The following is an 18,948-nucleotide window of genomic DNA, read 5'->3' as shown; positions in this document are numbered from 1 at the left end:
TTCTCACATGCGTGTATCACTTTTCTAATCAGTGAACCAGTAATGACTAGCTTGATCCAGGCCTATGCAGAAAATAAAAGATATATTCAATGGTACAAACCCAGTAACAAATCCAGATTTAGAAACGTGAGAGAATGTTAAATTTTCTTTCTTCCTCTCTCTTTGAAACTGCACTCCTGCCTTGTAAAGAAAGAAACCTAGTGATTGTACATCTTGCTTATAGAAGCTGGCAGTTTTAGAAAGGCTCACAGTGTGGAAAGTTCTAAGAATAACCCCCACAGCACCACGGCACCCGGCTTCCATTTAACTCCCTTTGCTATAAATATCTTCAAAATAACACCCAGACTCTCTAGAGTACTCTTGGAAGTGTGGCTAGAGAGGAAGTCTCACCGCAAAGAAGGTTAGGATACGGCTTTGGCAAAGAAGAGGGCTCCTTGGGGGAAGAAAAAGTCAGGTTGTCAAGGCATCCTGGCAGGTTTTCCCCAGGAAGCTAAGCTGGGACATGGCTTTAGTTAGATTAAAAGTAACGCAGAGATTTCACTGCAGAAAGACATAACTAGATTTTTGCTGTATGGATGAAGATGCTTTGTAGGAGGGAAATTTCCTCATGGAAACCTTCCATGTGTGAGCTCAAGAGCCAGAAGCACTTCTTTGGGACCGGCCTGCCATAGATTAGTGAACTCTTAAGTTTGTATACACATCTTTGGTCCATTTGGGAATATGGCAGTTGAAACAAGAAACATCCTCTCACTTCCCCTCATACTTGTGAACACTACACACAAAGAACCAATTGTTTGGCTGTAGCTTTTTAAAAAAAATTATTTTCTCCTTTTTCTGTGAATTTTGGATTCATTTGATGGTGTTTGCCAAAAAATACGAGTCCTCACCCTCAGCAAATGCCGGGATCTTCTAGCATGTGAAAGGACATACAATGATTCATAGTTACAATACAAGAAGTGTACCAAATCCCACCTTAATACTCCTTAGTGTGGGGACAGCATTTCATTAATATATTAGCCCACAACATCTACAGCATTCTTCCTTATAAGCAGGGTTTTGTTTTGTTTTTTCTGGTTTTCCTAGAAAGGTAAACCTTGTAGTCTTAAGTTGCAAAATGCTTCATGTGGGGTTTGGACATAAAGGAGGATGAAATCATACAAACAAACCCAGAGCTATTTTTATCTATAAAGTACATTATTTATCATCTCAGGACATCAAGGGTAATATAATGCATATTCCTTTATTCTTCAAAGTGTAAATAAGGACTAAAAGGTATAACAGATAATGTGAAATAGGACGAAAAGGGGCAAAGGGGAAGGGGAAGTGGGAGGGGTAGGGGAAAGGAAAGAAGGGAATGGAATTAATATGAGAAAATGGAAACAAAGTCTTTGTAAATAGGGAGGGATGGAGGGGTTGAAGGGATGTCAGGGGAAGGGGGAAAAATAAGAACCAAGAGAGATTATGTAAAGGTGCAAATTTCCAATGATGAATGTCATTATAATGTATACTTAAAATGTACCCAATGGTTAAAATAAATAATTGATAATGCGAAATAAGAAGGTCTTTTATGATTAGTCTTTGATTGGAGAGGATTAATGTAATTAGATGACCAGATAACACAACCAGAACCTAATTTTTATCTTTTCAGCGTTTGAAATTTCACCTTTCTAAAGGTTAAGATTCCCATTCATCCACTGGGCTCAAAACTAGCTCATCACCATACTGAGGTTTGAAATGCTATATTTCCTTTTACTTATTTTAATAATGTTTAAAGCCATGGATGCCACAAAACTGTATGGTGACAGTATGGAGGCAATTTATACTCCATATGACCAATATGATTCAGCATGCCTTTACAGTGGCTTTGTAGCTTTCACCAAAAAGTATACATTGGGAAATCCTTCTAGAAAATGTCCTACTTTAGTGTATAATGGACTTGCTATTTATGTTAATTAAAAGTATCATGAAACTTAAGAAATGCAAATTTTAATTACAGTGAGATAAGTTTTTCACCTTTCACACTGATAATAACAAAAAGTCTGACAACACTTGGTAATGGCAGGGCAATGGGGAAACAGGATCTCCCATACATTATTGCTAGGAAATGTGGGGTAAAATTTGTAATGTGCAATGGAAGGAAACATGATGATAGCTATAAATGTACAGTACGTACATATTTTGCCAGACTCCCACTTTTAGCAAGGTATCACACAGATCAATACACAAGGACTGCTGAAGAGTATTTATAAAAGCTAGAGATTGGAAATAAATTATGTCTTCATTAATAAGTGAGTAGTTAAAATACTTAAATAATGTAAGCACTTCTGTATCCTATCTTAAGCTGTAGTGAAGATCAAGGTATCCCTGTGTTAAAAGGCCCAGGAAAAATACAGGCAGCCTTCTGTATCTGTGGGTTCCACTTCGGTGTATTAAACCAACACGGGGGTCAGAAATTTGAGGAAAAGAGTTTGTACTAAATATGCACAGACTTCTCCTCTTGCCATTAATTCCTAAACAACACAGTGTAAATACTATCTAGCATTTACATTTTATTAGGTATTATAAAAAACTTAGAGATAATATAAAGTACATGAGAGAATGTGTGGAAATTTTATGCAAATACTATGCCAATAAATGAGTGACTTGAGCATATCACAGAATGGGTATTTAAGGGGGTCCCAGAAAGAATCCCCTGAAGATAGGGCTGACTGTAAACACAGATAAGACACACACATGCACACACATACACACACACACAGGTACACATACATGAATACTATCTCTGGAAGGGAACTGGCAATAAAGATTGCTCAGGGGAGGATTTCTTTGTCGTTGGTTATGTACCCACTACTCATCCATTTTGATTTTCTTATCATGTAAAGAATTAGTTATTCTTAAATGTTTTTTAAATCTCAAATTTTTGTTTGTTTTTTGTTTTTGAGACGAGGTCTCCATATGTAGTCCAGCCTAGCCTTGAACTCACAGGGGGGGGCCTCAAACGTGGGGCAATCCTCATGCCTTGGTGTCCTGAGTGATAGGATTATAGGCGTGGATCACCATACCCGGCTTAAATCTCAAAATTTTATCTAAATTTTACAGTTGTGAATTTCTGAGACATGAGTTCCATTTTATCTTTATCCATTTTTCTCCCAGATTTAATCATTGTTAATAACCTTCAGCTCTGACAAGTTAACAAATTCTTCCTTTAAAAAATAATGATTTCACACTGAACTTTAAGTTATCTCTAACTGGCAGTTATAAATATGAAAATATTATTGGACAACTCACTCTAAAATGACAGACTAAATTTTTACTCTAGAACAACACATGCAAATACTAAAATAATGTAGAAAGAAATAAGTTCTAGCCACTTTTTCTCATTTATAAGGCTGACTTGATCATCTTGTTACTCTAAAGTAATGCTTAACTGAGGCCATTTAAAGAAGTCAAAATATTCATTACAGATGTATACAAATATATCCATACTGCTTAGTCCCAACAAATAATGCTTTAACACAGTTCCGTTTAAAATTTTCAAAAAACTTAGTGGTAACTGTATAATCAACTGATTTTCTAATGAATTCCATGTAACAAGGGAATGGATAATGTTTTTGAAAATGACAGAAAGCTCAATGGTGTCTTGGCTGACTGTCCCCTCTGGATTCCTCTCTCAGTGGTTCTCTACATTTATTCAAAGAGATCAAATAAGCATAATCATTAAGCACAGAAGATACGTAAAATAGTAAAATCAAAATCATTGATGAAGAGTGATCGTATTAGGTAAGGAAGATCAAAAAAACTTGTAAAGGAGAGTGAGGGATGGTTTTGGAAAGACTTGATCAGTGATATCAGAGAGAATAGAGAGAAAACAGAAACTTAGTAATACAAAGAAGGTGCCACAGAGGTCAGGGAGAACAGAAAAGTAAAACTGGATAATGAGCAGCCTCAGAAATGACCTGCCCAGGTGGGCAATCTCATCCTATGCTTCTGCTCTGGATCACTGGGGAAAGGACCAGGGTCCTTCATGGAACTGAATGATTTTCTGAAGTGCTTTCAGGATTGAAGTTGGCTGGCTCTATGTCAAATGAAAAAGTATCCTTCCAGGCTACTAGAGTTTCTGGTCAGTTCTGCACTAGAAAGTTTTGATTACAGAACCTGGAGGAAAAAGACACTCATGAAGACCTCAAGCCTGCATAAGTACGTATGATGCCAAGACCCCATGACTCGTGAGTGTGTGAGATTTTCAAGGGACTGGGAGAAATACTATCACATTTAGCCTAAAAACAGCATACAAGATAAAGTAAACAATATTGTGTATTCAGACATGACTCACAATGTCAAAAGAGGATACTATCAATTGTGAGCTGGTCAAATGATATTTAGATTTCCTCAAATTAAAAATATTCCACAATATCACCTCAGTTTACATCTTTATGTAAGGCACAATCCTAAACCTGTGCCATTACCCACTTATAAGATAAGATGATTCAATGAGTTCATAAGGAGGCCTCAGGCCAGAGGTACTATGAGACAGTAGGTTCTGTGAGCCATTGTACAGGTCCTGTGATGTCTGTCAAAGCAAGGCTCCTCTGCAGAAGGCAGAAGATGAAACAGATCTGTAAATCCACATCCAGCCAGTCTTTCTCAACTTTACCAAGTATTTCACCTTTATTATTCTAGATGCTATGCAATATTTTTTGGAATTCCTTATTCTGTTTCTATCCTTCTGAAAGCAATTGCATTGCCTATTATCCCTGAAATTAAGAGAATCCACAGAAAAATGCTCATCTAAAAATTTAAGACAACTGCAAGAAGCTTTGTGCAACTGCAGAAGAAACTCATATCCCAGCATATTCTGCACTGGCTATAACGTAGCATCCCACACCATCCAACTGCCCTATGTATCCCAGCTCTGTCTTCATTTCCTTCCGGCATATAGCAAGCAACTGAGCTTAATTTCTGCAATGTAAGAGGTAGGATTCACAGAGAAAAATAGTAACTACATAGGTGAAATTATGCAGAATAGTCACATAAAAAAGACCAAGGAAGTGTACAATATCAGGCCACTCTATTTAATAATCCTGGCATAGTGCTTCCCAAAGCTGGGAGATTTTACATGAGGCAACTCACATAATCCTCATGCCAACACAACCCCATTTTACAGACAATAACACTGAGCCACACAGAGGTGAAGTAATTTGTTCAAGGTCATACAGCTAGTAAATGTCAGTGTCTGGCCTACTTTACATCTGCTGCTTTTTTAAAAATCATCTTCCTTGGGCTGGAGATATAGCTCAGTGGTACCATGCTTACCTGGCAGGCACAAGGTCCTGAGTTCGATCCCCAGGACTGAAAAAAAAAATCATCTTCTTTATTGGTTCCCTTAAAGAAACTTTGAGCAACTTTTGCATTTAAATCAGAAAAAAATACATAGAAAAAAAAGAGAGAATTGGCCTTAGTAAGTCCATTTTAAAAAGTGTTTACATATAGGACAGATGAAAGTGTTCATCTTTTCAAATGCATACAAATACCACAAAACCCTGTTTTAGGAACCATAGACAACGTGGAAGGACTGGGTCATGTACACATCATAGCCCTAACCTTTATTTAATTTCTAAGAAAATAACATCACACTAATTTTCTTTTAGTGGAAATTATTAGTTAAAATTGCAAGGCCCTGCAAAGGAACACATGATAAGTTTAAAATGACATAATGAGCACTATTTACTATTTGCTCTTAGGACAGGTTCTATTTTCTCCCAAAAAGGAAAATTTTCCAAACTAAGTATGTGAAAACAATCACAAAGGACACTTAGAATAACCAACAATAATACATAGTCTCAGAAAATAGCAACTACCTGGGTTTGTACAATCAATGAGTCTCAACCCACTTTTTTTTTTTTACATATCTTTCAAATAATTTTAAGTCTGATAGTTTAAAATAAGGGCTAGCTCTTGATTTATTAGCATTTTTTACTTATAGACTTAAGTAACTGAGTATATTGTACTAGTTTTGATTGGTTGTAGTAATTTACCCCTCCATTTCTCAAATACAGCTCATTCTTAAAATATGATAGGATTGGGGCCGTACCTGGCTTGCAGCGCATGGTTCTGAGTTTGATCCCCAGTACCAATAAAAAAAAATACGATAGGATTATCGTGGTAACTTGTTATTCTATTGTCCTACTGTTATAAATCACAGAACAGGGACACATTTACAATCTCATTTAATTTTAACAACCATCTCATGAGATGGACAAGACATACCCACTTGTCCCCCCCTTTTATGAGTGGAAAAACAAAAGCTAAAAGAAATCAGGATATTCTATAATCACAACTTAGACCTGCTACTCATTTAATACACAAGATTATACCTTCAGCCAAATCATACATATAACAGAAAAGTATAATTGTTTAATTCCTCAATTGCAATATCATGGGCATTTTTGAACTCCAAAGGAAATTAAAGAAACCAAGCCTTTATTACCAGTCCTTCTGAATAATTCTCCAGGAAACCAAGCTAATTAAACATTGCCACATGTATGATCAAGAGAAAACAGCTAGTTTCATACACACACACACACACACACACTCACCATCATGTTGATTAGCATGTACAAAACAGAGTTTCTCAGGAGACATAAATATATGCATCTAAAGTACTTAATAACATTGAAATAGATTTCAAAAGCTATAGTTTAAAATATTAATAATTAATATTTAGGTTATTACTTATGATTCAGTAACTTTACACCAGGGATAAATACTATTATAGTCTTCTTAGTATTAATTTATTATAGTTTAAGATTTTATTCTTGTTCTTCAAGAGTATAGTATAGTAATACAGCATTTTTCTTACAACTAATGTATGTGTTGTTTAAAGGCCAAGTCCTTTATTTCTACATCGGGGTTGTACACGATCAGCTCAGCTAATGCTTGCAAAACATTTGAAGCTTATTGAACTACTTAACTATATTACGGACAGAAGGAAATATTGATCTGCCCAAAACTCTAAGCAATTTGGCCATTTCATTTGCAATTTTATTAAGGATTATCATATTATTCATTCAGGAGAAGTGGAAATTATATATTGAAATTTTTCCATATTAAATTAAATATTATTACCTAATGGACATTTAGAAATAATGAAAGTGAAGATTCAAAATAATATATATAAGCGTCGCTGAGAAGCATTTTGATAAAGACCTATCCTATCCTATGAAATGGTTTTCATGAGCGTGCAATTGTTGACTGCAAGTCATGAGCTCTTCATGGGGGCAACCAGGCAGCATGTTACTCTGGGCTAGGTTTGCACAGGTATCCTAAGGAGCTTGTTACCAAGGACAAGGCAGGGGCCACCTCCAAGGAAACGAGAAAAACTCATCCAGTGCTTTTGGAAAGAAGCTCTGCTTCTGCTGAAGTGCACTATATTTACTCATACTAGAATGGAACGGTTCAGTGTTCTACCATTCTACAATACAGAAAATTATTGACCTACAAATCAACAAGTTGTGTGTGAATCATACCACAGTTTTTGTTTTGTAGCTATTACAGGATTATAAAAATATAAATTATGTACTTTCTACAAATATGTTTTATATTATTAAAATTTAATGCATCTTAGAAATAGGCTTGATTAAAATAAGACATGTAAATAGTTTTTAATAGTATCATGAACAGATTCCTTTCCTGTAAGTGACAGAGTAAGTGACATTTAGTATGTGAGATTTCATTACAAACTGACACAAATATTCTGAAATTTTTCAGGAGAACATACCTTCGAGGGGGGATGGTTGTTTTGTTTTTCTCTGCTTTTGTTTTTGTTTTGAGACAAAGTCTTCCTATGTTGACCCAGGCTGGTCTTAAACTCACTGTGTATCCCAGGCTGGCCTTAAATACTCAATTCTCCAGCCTCAGCCTCCCAAGTGCTGGCATTATAGTCATGCACCAACGTGTCCTGCTGAGAACATAGCAGGAAAATACATATACTCAGAGGGTTTTGGAGTATATAAAAGATTTGTTTGTTTGTTTCTTTCTTTTTTTTGGTACTGGGGATCAAACTCCAGGACCTTGAACTTGCGAGGCAGGCTGCAGCACCACTGAGCTAAATCCTCAGTCCAAGATTTGAGTTTCTTAAATGTTTAAAACATTAGGAACCAGGGATGTAGCTCAGTGGCACTGCCTCTGCCTGGCAAGTGCAAGGTCCTAAATTCAATTCCCGGTATGAAAAAACTAAAAAAGTTTAAAACATTAAATACAATTTATAAATATTTATATACTGTTCTCTTTTTTGTGTTTTGGGATATTTTTATGTCAGACTATATACCTGTATTCTTTTTTGTTTATTCTTTAACAAATATGCAAAACAAAATGGTAGACAAAGATAGAAGTATATAAAAATGTTTAAATAAATGATTTTTTAATTCCACAATTATGTATCTGTCTTCTAATCCAGTAGAAATGAATGATCACAGCATGTTATGGCAGCTAACACATCTTTCAAGAAGTCATTGCTGGGCCAGGGATTTAGCTCAGTGGTTTTGCCACCTGCTGCGCAAGCGCAAGGACCCCAGTTTGATCCTGGGTACCAAAAAAAACCGAAACAAAACAAAGTCATTGCTATGGTGATTTTACTTCACAACTCTATAGCATTTTCCTAAGTTGGCAAGATTTTTCTGGTTTTGCTTTTATTTTTATTCATTCTCTGGGGTTTATGCTTTGTGTTTATGCTTAATACATCAACCACATTATTCTAAATATCATTCATTGTCTTTTCAGTAGTGAAGTTTACAAACACCAAAATAGTTATACTGTAGAAAAGGTTTAGTAGTATCCTTCTCGGGAATTCTGTGTACAGGAGTGTAACTTTCCTATTTCTTTAATTATATATTTTATCAATACTATAATACTGGTCCGCTTTTCAATATATCCCCCAATAAGAAGAGTGCTTTGAATTCTTTATTCACTTGTCATTTCAACTTAATCATATTTAATATATGAATTCAGAACCTGCATATTCCCCCTTTCTAATTACTTTCAAATATGTAAGACAATTGTTAACTATACCCAACTTCTTGCACAGCAAGATGCCAGAACTTACCTAACTGTAACTCTAACACTGCCACATTTTTAAAGTGCAGAGTAAAAATGAAAATGTGTGGTCATACATTCAAACAGATTAAATTATAACTGCATATATAAAAAAGAATCCAACTGAAAGGAAAGGAGCAATTAATGATGAGAACACATTTACAAGAAGGAATGAAAGTGAGAACCAATTCATTTTCAGGGCCATTCAATTATGTTTCTACTTTTGTTTTGGTCTCGGTTTGTGTACACTGCTGAACTTTGGGCTGCCAATTACCAGGTAAACTAAAAAAGAAAGTGAATAGAAGATACACACACTTCACATATTTATTTTGACTTTGGTTTAACTTTGAGGAAAAATATTATCTTCCAAAACTAAATAGAATTTTTAAAATTATAACGATCTAACGGTACAGTAATAAATAGCACACAGCTGGTACTTAAGTATTATTAAGTTTCTAATTTTAGTCATGAAAATAAAAACTATGGGCTTTGCATTTTGATTTGAAGAGTTAATCATTCACTACTGTATTAATCATATCTCAGATGCCACTATTATGAAATGTATTTTTTTTGTTTTGGTATGGGGGATCGAACTCGGGACCTTGCGCTTGAGAGGCAGGCGGTGGCACCACTGAGCTAAATCTCCAGCCCTGAAATGTATCATTTTTAACTGAGCTTAAAGTAAGAAAAATATTGTCAAATAACATGATCATGACATGAACTTTAAATCTATTCTTTTTGAAAAAAATCATTAGTTGTTTATACATAGGCTTTAATCATATATGATCAGTATACACATATAAAACAGAAATATATAAGTGAAATAAATGTGTTAATTATCCTTAGAGCTTCACATTCAGGGTCTTACACTTCCTAATCTTCAATGCCTTGACCGCCAGTCATGAATGTTCAGTCTCACACAGATCAAGTCCCAGGGCAGCAACCTGATAGGTGATGAAACATTTCTTAATGTGATACACAACTATCTCTCAAATTTTCCTCCAACCTACTGTCTTCAAGTTCTTCCTGCACAGGATCTGTAAATAGCATGTTGAGGGAAATCCCTGAGGCATTACTGTCATACTACCTGGAATAAATGAGTTTGCATGCCTGTAAGCAATGACATCACCTCAAGGTGGCTGCCTGGACCACAGCAAGGACCAGAATTCATCAACTGCAAAGTGCACCCCAATCTTGGAGACATTAAAATGTTTAACATACCTTGCTGTTTACAAGTGAGAAAATATGATATTCATATTCATTTCTTACTAATCTATAATTAAAATTTGTCTTCATACATCTCCTGTTCTATAATTATAAAAATTTGTGCTCTCCACAAAGTATTTCATAAGACTGAATGCATAACACTTTGCTAATATCCACGTCTGAGATTTTACAGCCAACTAAAATATGCATATGTTAGGTTTCAATAAAATGGTTGTATTACAACAATAAATATAAACATCACCAGCTTTACAGTCTTACTTATAATTACAAAATACAAGCATATGTTTTTGTTAAGGATTCTGGACACCTTCTGAATTGGTATGGCACTTTAGAGAAAATATATTTACTCACTATCCTTCAAGGATCAGTCATGAACTCTGAATATGTGAGATCTCAGCTATTTTTAAGAATCTAGTTTGCTGCAGAATCCTGAAAATTTTTTGTAATGTAGTCATAAAGTCTAAGAAGTGAATTTTTTAATTACCTAATTTCATTAGTACATTTTAGATATAGACAATGACCACATTCATCATAGGGAATTTGTAAAATATGGAAAACTTCACGAATTTGTGTGTCATCCTAATCTTCTCCATATAGTTCCAATTTTAGGATATGTGCTGCTAAAGCAAGCACAGAACTGAATTATTTTACTAAATTTACTAAAGTGGGTATTTCTACTTCCTTTGCTTCAGGATAATACCAATTTATATACTATGATGGTTGAAATTTAATTAAATGACCTAAATGGCACGCTTCCTTAATATAGGCAAATACTAAAGGGCAGGAGAAAAGAAATCAGTCTTTGGACTCCAATCTCTGGAACTCTGGACCTGCCACATTCCCACTGCGTGAGATCAGACCCTTTTCCTGCATTGAGCTTGGTCACTAGTGAAATAATCAAGACAATACTTCATTGGTTTGTGGTAGGACTTAAGAAAATGAGACAACTTGTGTATATCTCATGGATTAAACCTAGTACATAGCAGGGATTCAGAAAATGTTAATTTTATCTTCCAATTTCCTGAAACAGTTGGTTAATAATACATATTTAATAAAATAAATAACTTCCTGATATGTTGTATTTTTGAAATCTAAACTTTCAACCTCCATTTAAAGCTCCTGAGTTCCTCAAGTATTACAGAGATTTTTTTCCAAGCTATACTCCTCTATTTTTCCATTACTTGAAATTATCAGTTTAATGCCTTCAGAAACATCACATATATAGTGTTCATTAAATCATTTTTCTAGTGGGCATTTCCTGAGTGGGGGAAAAGAGGCAAGTGCAATCTGGAACCACTATTTGAACAATCAAGAGTTAAAAAAAACTTTTTGAAAAATCAAGAAAATAAAGAAAGATGGATGTAGTATTAAATAGAAGTAGCTGGGCTTTTATAACAGCTCATTGGTTGTCTGTTGGCTTGTTTTGAGACACAAAATATTATTATTTTCAATCTTCCAATACCAAAATATTTTACATTGAAGCCTTGATTTCTGTTCGTGAATAATCATTAAATATGATAACATTATCCCCGTTTAGTTAACTATGTGACTTTTTTGGCCCTTTATTTCAGATTGCCACCCCAAGTTCAAAACAAGCTTCCTGTACAATAACCATTTACAGGTGATTTAAATAACAAAATATTGTATTGAAAAAGACCTGTATAATTTTAAAACAATAAAGATTTGAACCTGTTTTTTAAAAAAAGCTTTTTCAAATGAATGCATTAGTATAAATACACCTTTAAGTCTGTGTCTGTATTGGCCTTAGGTTATTCTTTTTATTTTTTACATGTATTACCCTTTTTGAACTACATCACTTAGAGACCTTTCTCTAAGTAAAATCCAAATGTAGTTGCTCTGTGAGATTACAATATCCCAGAGAGAGGGACAGGGGGGTGCTCATGGTGCCCAGGACAGGGCATCTTACTTGGGTATAAGAAACCACAGGTAATTCTGCCAGAGTCCAGATCAGTGATGCTTAAGGAAACAGCTGTTGGGACTAAACTCTAAGCCTTTATTTGCTATATCATCTTTTTACAAATATCTGCTTACTGATGGAGCAACTTTGAGACCGTGAAGCCAGACATTGCAATGGTTTGAGATTTGACAATCTGAGGTTAAAAAGAATAAGTGATTACATTTTACAGTAGATGACAAGCCCCAAACCATTGTGAACTTCATTTAAAAATCACAAATCCATCCAATAGACAAAGATTTCTCCAACTATATGTGGCAAGGTGCATTTCAATGAGAATTTTCACTGCATTTGTCAATGAGCAAACTTATTTTGCTAATAAAAACAATCATATTTACCATGCATCTCTGTTGTATTATCTTGATAATTGCGTACAATTTTCATAATTGCTACACACTTTATGGAAAGTATATGTTATGATTTTATACCAGTATCATGAATCAATATATGTGTATCATATAAGACCCTAAAAAGAGATTTAGGGAAAAATTTATTTGGAAATGAAAATATAAAACACTTTCTAGCCAGGGACTTAGCTCAGTGGTTCTGGCACCTGCCTCACCAGCACAAGGTCCCTAGTTTGATCCCCGGTACCAAAAAACAAATAAACAAACAAACAAAAACACCTTCTAAATTCATTCTTTTAGCAAGAGTATTCCCAAATTTTCAGTTTTATATTTCTTTCATTTTTAAAGTAGGACCTGAGTATAAAATTCTAACAGAAATGAGTAGGTAATACACAGAAACAATCATGAAAACAAATCATTAAAAATTCCCATTATAAGTAACCTTAAAGCAAACTATTTTAAGAAAACGTTTAGATGAAGAGTATACTTTGTAGTAAAACATTTCCTATTAAAATTACAAAACTTGCTAATTATAAATAAATGGAAGACAATAGAAATTTCAAAAGCATTAAGGATCCAGGTGTGGTAGGACATGTTTGTAATTCCAGCTACTTGGGAAGCTGAGGCAGGAGGACTGCAAGTTTCAGAACAGCCTGGGCAATTAAGACCCTGTTTTTAAAAAAATCATTTGCATTTAGAGATGCACAGATAAAAGGTATATTGTATCAATAGTGAATATTAAACCCTCAATCTTGTAACACATATTATAATCAGAAAGTCAGAAAGTATGCTATGGAGCAATACCTATTTGATCCAATAAGATACCTTTCCAATACTTTTTTCTTTTTCCTTTAGTATCTACTGCAAAGCAAGCAGTTAGTACCTATTTATTTTGATATAAAGTTTCTCATTATTACAATCACATATTTAGTACCTCATGATGAAAATTTCCAGTGGTGTAATTCACCTGTTTTTGCCAAAAGAAAAAAAAAAATGGACCAAAATAATGGCTGTCAGTCACAGCCCAGCTGGCTCAGGAAACACTCTGTAACACTGCCTGGGGCATCCTCTCAGTGCACATATCAAAAGACAAACAACCAGGAATGACCGAATCAATGCTGTGAAATGAGAATTGTATACAACAGCTCCACAATTAAGGTTACCAATTTATGCCACATAGGAGGCATATGGCACTTTGAGCCTCCAAATCATTTCTTTCTGAAAGAAATACTAAGCCAGATGCGGCTAAGCACACTAATCTCTGGCCTCAAGTAAATTTCTCTTGTCTAGACTACCGTTCTTCCATGTTGTGCACTCTGCTCTGGAAAAATTCAATGTCTTGCGTTAAGGGATGTAACAGGAATTGCAAAGTTATACCACTGCTTGAAGAACATATTTAAGTAAAAAAATCTTCATCAGGATTGTTACCACAATGCTTTTACTTTTCTCTCTGGTGCTTTGAGATGTACCTGCTACAGTTCACTAAATATCCATGCAGGGCTCTTCTATCTGCATTAGATTAGTGTACTTGGATCTCTCCACATACCCTTTCCCACTATACCCCTTCTCTGCATCATAAATGTACACAAATGTTTACCACATTTAACCTAAAAAACTTCTAAAAGTGTAATATATCATGTGACTAGATGAATACTAAAATATTCATACAACAGGAATCAAACTATAAAAACAAATCACATGAAAATGGTTTGGCAGTTCTTCAGTAATTTAAATGCAGAATTATTATATGACCAGCAATTCTATTCCTAGGTATATACCCAAAAGAAGTGGAAATAGGTGTTCAAACAAATTCTCATAAATGAATGTGCACTGTAGCTCTATTCACAGCAGCCAAAGGGTAAAAATAATTCAAATATACATCAACAGATGACTGGACAAAATGTGAGTTATTCATACAACTGAATGTTATTCAGCTAAAAAAAAAGAAAGAAAGAAAGTACATGTGGCAACATAGATGAACATTAAAAACATGTCATGGGAGAAACCGAACACAAAAGTATGATATTATATGGTTCTATTTATATGAAATATACAGAATATAAAGAAAGCAGATTCATAGTTGCCAGATCCTGAAGGCAAGAAAAAAATCTAGGGTTCAGTTACAGGCTTCTGTTTGGGGCATAAAAGATCTGGAATAAGTAGTGATTATTAGACATTATGAATCTAGTAAATGCCATTCAATTGTATCCTTTAAAATGGTTATGATAATAAATGTTACAAATATTTTATATAATTTTTCAAAACTCAGAATGGCAAATTGTTCATGATTTAGATGTGAAGTTCTACTTGAAAGGTGTGAAGACTAAGAAGCATTCCTTGTTTTCCTGTATTTTAATTATAAAAATACAAAATCTAGAATGCAAATTAATAAATTAGATGGCTATAGTCTTGGAGATAAAATAATGTTAGAAATGTTGGGTAGAAGAGAACTACAAAGAAGAGGTTGTGCTCCTCCTTCAGCAGACATACAATAATATATCAAATCCCACATATTACCCTATTACTTTGAAAATAGGCCTTCAAATTTTTTTTAGAAAGTTGTCTCTTAAAAATCCTTAAAGGCCATGAAACCATCTGGTTCAACTACATTTCAGATATTAGAAAATGGGGTTTCAGTTCAATGTCACACAAGTAAACTCAACAAACATTTTCATATTTATTGTCTTAAAATTCCCATCAATGTGTCAGAGTAAGTGTGCAAATTTGTACCGATTTAAAAGATGGTAGGGTATAGTTGCTAGGTGCTCCTGGCAGAGGACTGTGATCCTGCACAGTGGTTTGTGCAGGATCACACAATTTGCAAATAAATGCCAAAAGGGGAATTCCATATCTGGCAAATGAGGAATTCCATTTTCCTTGACTTTGAATCTCACAATTCTTCCACCAAATTGCCTCTTGCGCCTGTCACTCCAGAGCCTAAAAATATCTAAGACTTTGGACCAACACTGCATAGTTTTTCATATATACACCCTGTTCCTTCATTCTAAATGGTTAAATATAGAGTGCCAAGAAGTTTTAGAGCACAAATACAAGAGTAAAATGTATACTACTATGCTAATAAACTAACGTTAATAAACCAAATTTAACATTAATTCCACGAGAACTAACGTTATACAAATATATAATGAATTATCTCTGACAATTTTTATGATGATATAACCCTGTAGGTCCCATAAATTTGTTCTAAAATCAGAATTCTTCTAGAGATAGAGTAAATGTATAATTTTCTAAAACAATTCAAAAGGTAATTTGGGAGGGGGGGTACCGGGGATTGAACTCGGGTCCTTGAGCTTGCACAGCAGGTGGTCAAAAGGTAATTTTTCAATGGATTGAAAGACAAATTTCTAATTTTCTTACTAAGGAGGGAATAAGTTAATATAACAAATTATTTTTAATGTAACAAGTTATTCTGATTTACAAAGAAAAAAGACAGCAAGTTATTAAAATGACAATTCTGATTTGAGGAGAAAAAGAACTGTAATTATGTCCTCTGAACTTGCTTTCCTTCATAGGTAGAGAAGTAGTACAAAACTAATCTTATGTGAGTAATGCACTTATTGCTAATAACAATAACTACTCTATGTTGTTTGCCTTCTTTTTGACCAAGAACTATGCTAACTGTTTAACATATACTTTTTGAATGCTTACATTAAACCTCAAGTAAGAAAAATACCTCATTTTGCAAAGACAAAGACTTAGAAAATGTATATAATTTGACTACAGTGGCTTTTAATTGGTGGTGCAAAGATTCAGACTTTAATGTACATGATTACATTTTCTGCTCTTCCGCATTTATCAACTAGTGTTTTCCCTTGACCATAAGCCTATAATTAAAATATTTTAGAAAAATCTCCACTTTAAAAGTTACGGGTAAGCTTTAAAAGGAGCAGATAAAGGGCACCTGTTGACACATTAGTTCAATACAACTACCTTAGCACAACGATTATCCAAATTGAAACACATAATTGATTGCCATATTTGTAACTTACATTCAATAATGAAGTTTACCTCAAAAAACTTTTATACAAATACAAGGGAATAGTGTTAAAAGTACTGTCATCCCTTTGGATGCTATGCAACAATCTGTCATTAAATTAAGCAATTAAAATTGACATTTTATAGATTTTGCACTTTGGTACTGTAATGTGGAGGACATTCCTTTATTTTTAGCACTTTGTTTTTGAAATACCCTAAAATAGTAAAATTCTGTGAATGATAGTGGAAACTTCTGAATTAAAGACTAGTGTGTTGTTGAAAGTTACTAGTGCATATCCCATGCATAGTTACATACCTGAATTCATCAAAGGCCACATCTAATAAATTTTTTAAATACCTGGGATTCTGGAACTTATCACTGTTTCTCTAGCTTCATAAATACCCTGCACATTTTTTCTTAATTTTAAGACACAGAACAGTTGTGGAGGGTGAGGCCCAGTTAATGGGTTGGAACAGAGAATATAAAATATCTTAAACCATGCTATTTCCTGGGCTTCCCTATTTGTCCAAAACAAAACAGATTAGGTCAAATGTGGAGTAGGAACTAATCCATTAATTTCTGATAAACATCTCTCTCTGTAGGGCCAGAGGGAATCCATAATCTAGGCACTTTGTTTTTAAAAAGAAAGACTGAAGTTATTCATAAATATTTATTAGAATATATCATTCTCTTAATTATTAGTAATTACTCACAAAATCTTTTTCACTAGTAGTCAGACCATCATAGTTTGACTTCTCTGTTTTTTGCTGTTTTTTTCTAAGTTAAAATGAACTGGCTTTAAAAAACAAGGAGAACACCATTAAAGATAATATAATATTCCGGGGGCTTTTTGATTTTATAAAATGCCAAGGTAAATTATCCAGTGGTGGAATCACTGTATATAAGACTTTAAAAAGTAGCAATGAAAACAACCCAGGAAAATTGCACAATGTTGCCAGATAAATTATTTACAGCTTAAGCTTTGTTTTAAGTAATTAGCTTGGTTTGCTATAATTATTGTTTAATTTTTCATTAAGTACATACAAAATGCTGACATTAAATATGACACAAATACTTGAAGTGGTGGAGCCCATAACCTAAGGCAATGCATATTTTATAGGCTACTTAAATGCTATTTGCAAAAATTATCATGTATAAACAGCATACCAAGTTTATTAAGTTTCTGATATATGTGTTTATTTGTATTTCTATGTTATTAAATAGACCATGTATTAAGGGGAAGAGTAATTATTAAATGGACGCTTAAGAGACATGGTTTTCTTCAAGAAATTACAGTTCTTGCTATACTTAAATCATAGTGGCTAGTGGACAGCAATGAGTGGCACCAAAGGGAAAGTGGAAAGTAGAATAAATGCTCATCATTCATTCACTCTGCAAAAATTCACTGGGTACTATGCTGTTTGGGTATCATGCATCCTCAGCAGGCTTCCTAAAATATTATTCCTTACCTTTAAAACTCATAAAATACTAGTTGAATTCCAAGAGGAAAACAAAAATATTTGAGCACTGTGGAAAGAAATCTTTAAAGTTCATACCACCTGGGAGAGTGCATTAGGAGGCCAAGTACTAGTCCTTCCTCAGGACCCAAACCTACAGGGCCTTTCCCCAGGCAGTTCCTTCCTCTTGAAAAGTCACCTCTCCAAAGGTGACCAAGTTCTTGTGATGATGGGACACAACTACCACTCAAGGGTCACTTTATCAGCAAGTCCTCTATAGCCACCCTAGCTATATGACCTTCTCAGAGCCCTAGTCTCTCTCCGTGGGGGCAGCCTGCTATATAATTTTTATATTAATTTAGCATCAGTTGTTCACTTTATACATTCACTCTCTGACTTACACCTCATGTATCCCTTGCTTGGAGAATAGTAAATATTCAAAAACCTTTTGTTGAAAGAATAAACAGTAGGGGACTGAGGCAGAAACAAAGTGATAAAACAGATCTACAGGATAGTTTTGCATGATTATACTTTTGTAGGAAACACACACACAGTAGAGGTGCCAGACAGGCACATCTCATAAAGCATGTAAGGCTAGAGAGTTGAAAGTGAAGGATGACAGTTTGGAGGCTGTCTACACGGACTGTGAGCATTCAGCAAACTGCTTAATTAGGTTCTGAGTTTCACAACCTAGACTCTTCCTTGGCATTAATGATTTAGAGTTTTGTTTTTCTTACTGAAAACAATAAGAGTCTTAAGAAACTGAAAGTTGCATTATGGACCTTTGATATACCACCTGGTACTATCAATAAAATTACTATTGATAAACTGGATGTGGTGCCACATACCTATAAT

The 18,948-nt window shown here is 34.3% G+C and overlaps 1 protein-coding gene and 1 pseudogene across 2 annotated transcripts in view; both read right to left on the bottom strand.

Moving 5' to 3' along the window:
* Nucleotides 1-18,948, bottom strand: part of Ank3 (ankyrin 3) — a 515,763-nt gene that overhangs the window by 488,967 nt on the left and 7,848 nt on the right. The gene's annotated exons all lie outside the window — the stretch shown is intronic.
* LOC147825612 (U6 spliceosomal RNA) lies at nt 10,861-10,950 on the bottom strand (annotated as a pseudogene).

Source organism: Heterocephalus glaber, unplaced genomic scaffold, assembly GCF_053883595.1.
Source record: "Heterocephalus glaber isolate CG9 unplaced genomic scaffold, H.glaber_assembly_v1.0 deba00001497, whole genome shotgun sequence".
Classification (NCBI taxonomy): Eukaryota; Metazoa; Chordata; class Mammalia; order Rodentia; family Bathyergidae; genus Heterocephalus; species Heterocephalus glaber.
This window is presented reverse-complemented; position numbering and strand designations above follow the sequence as displayed.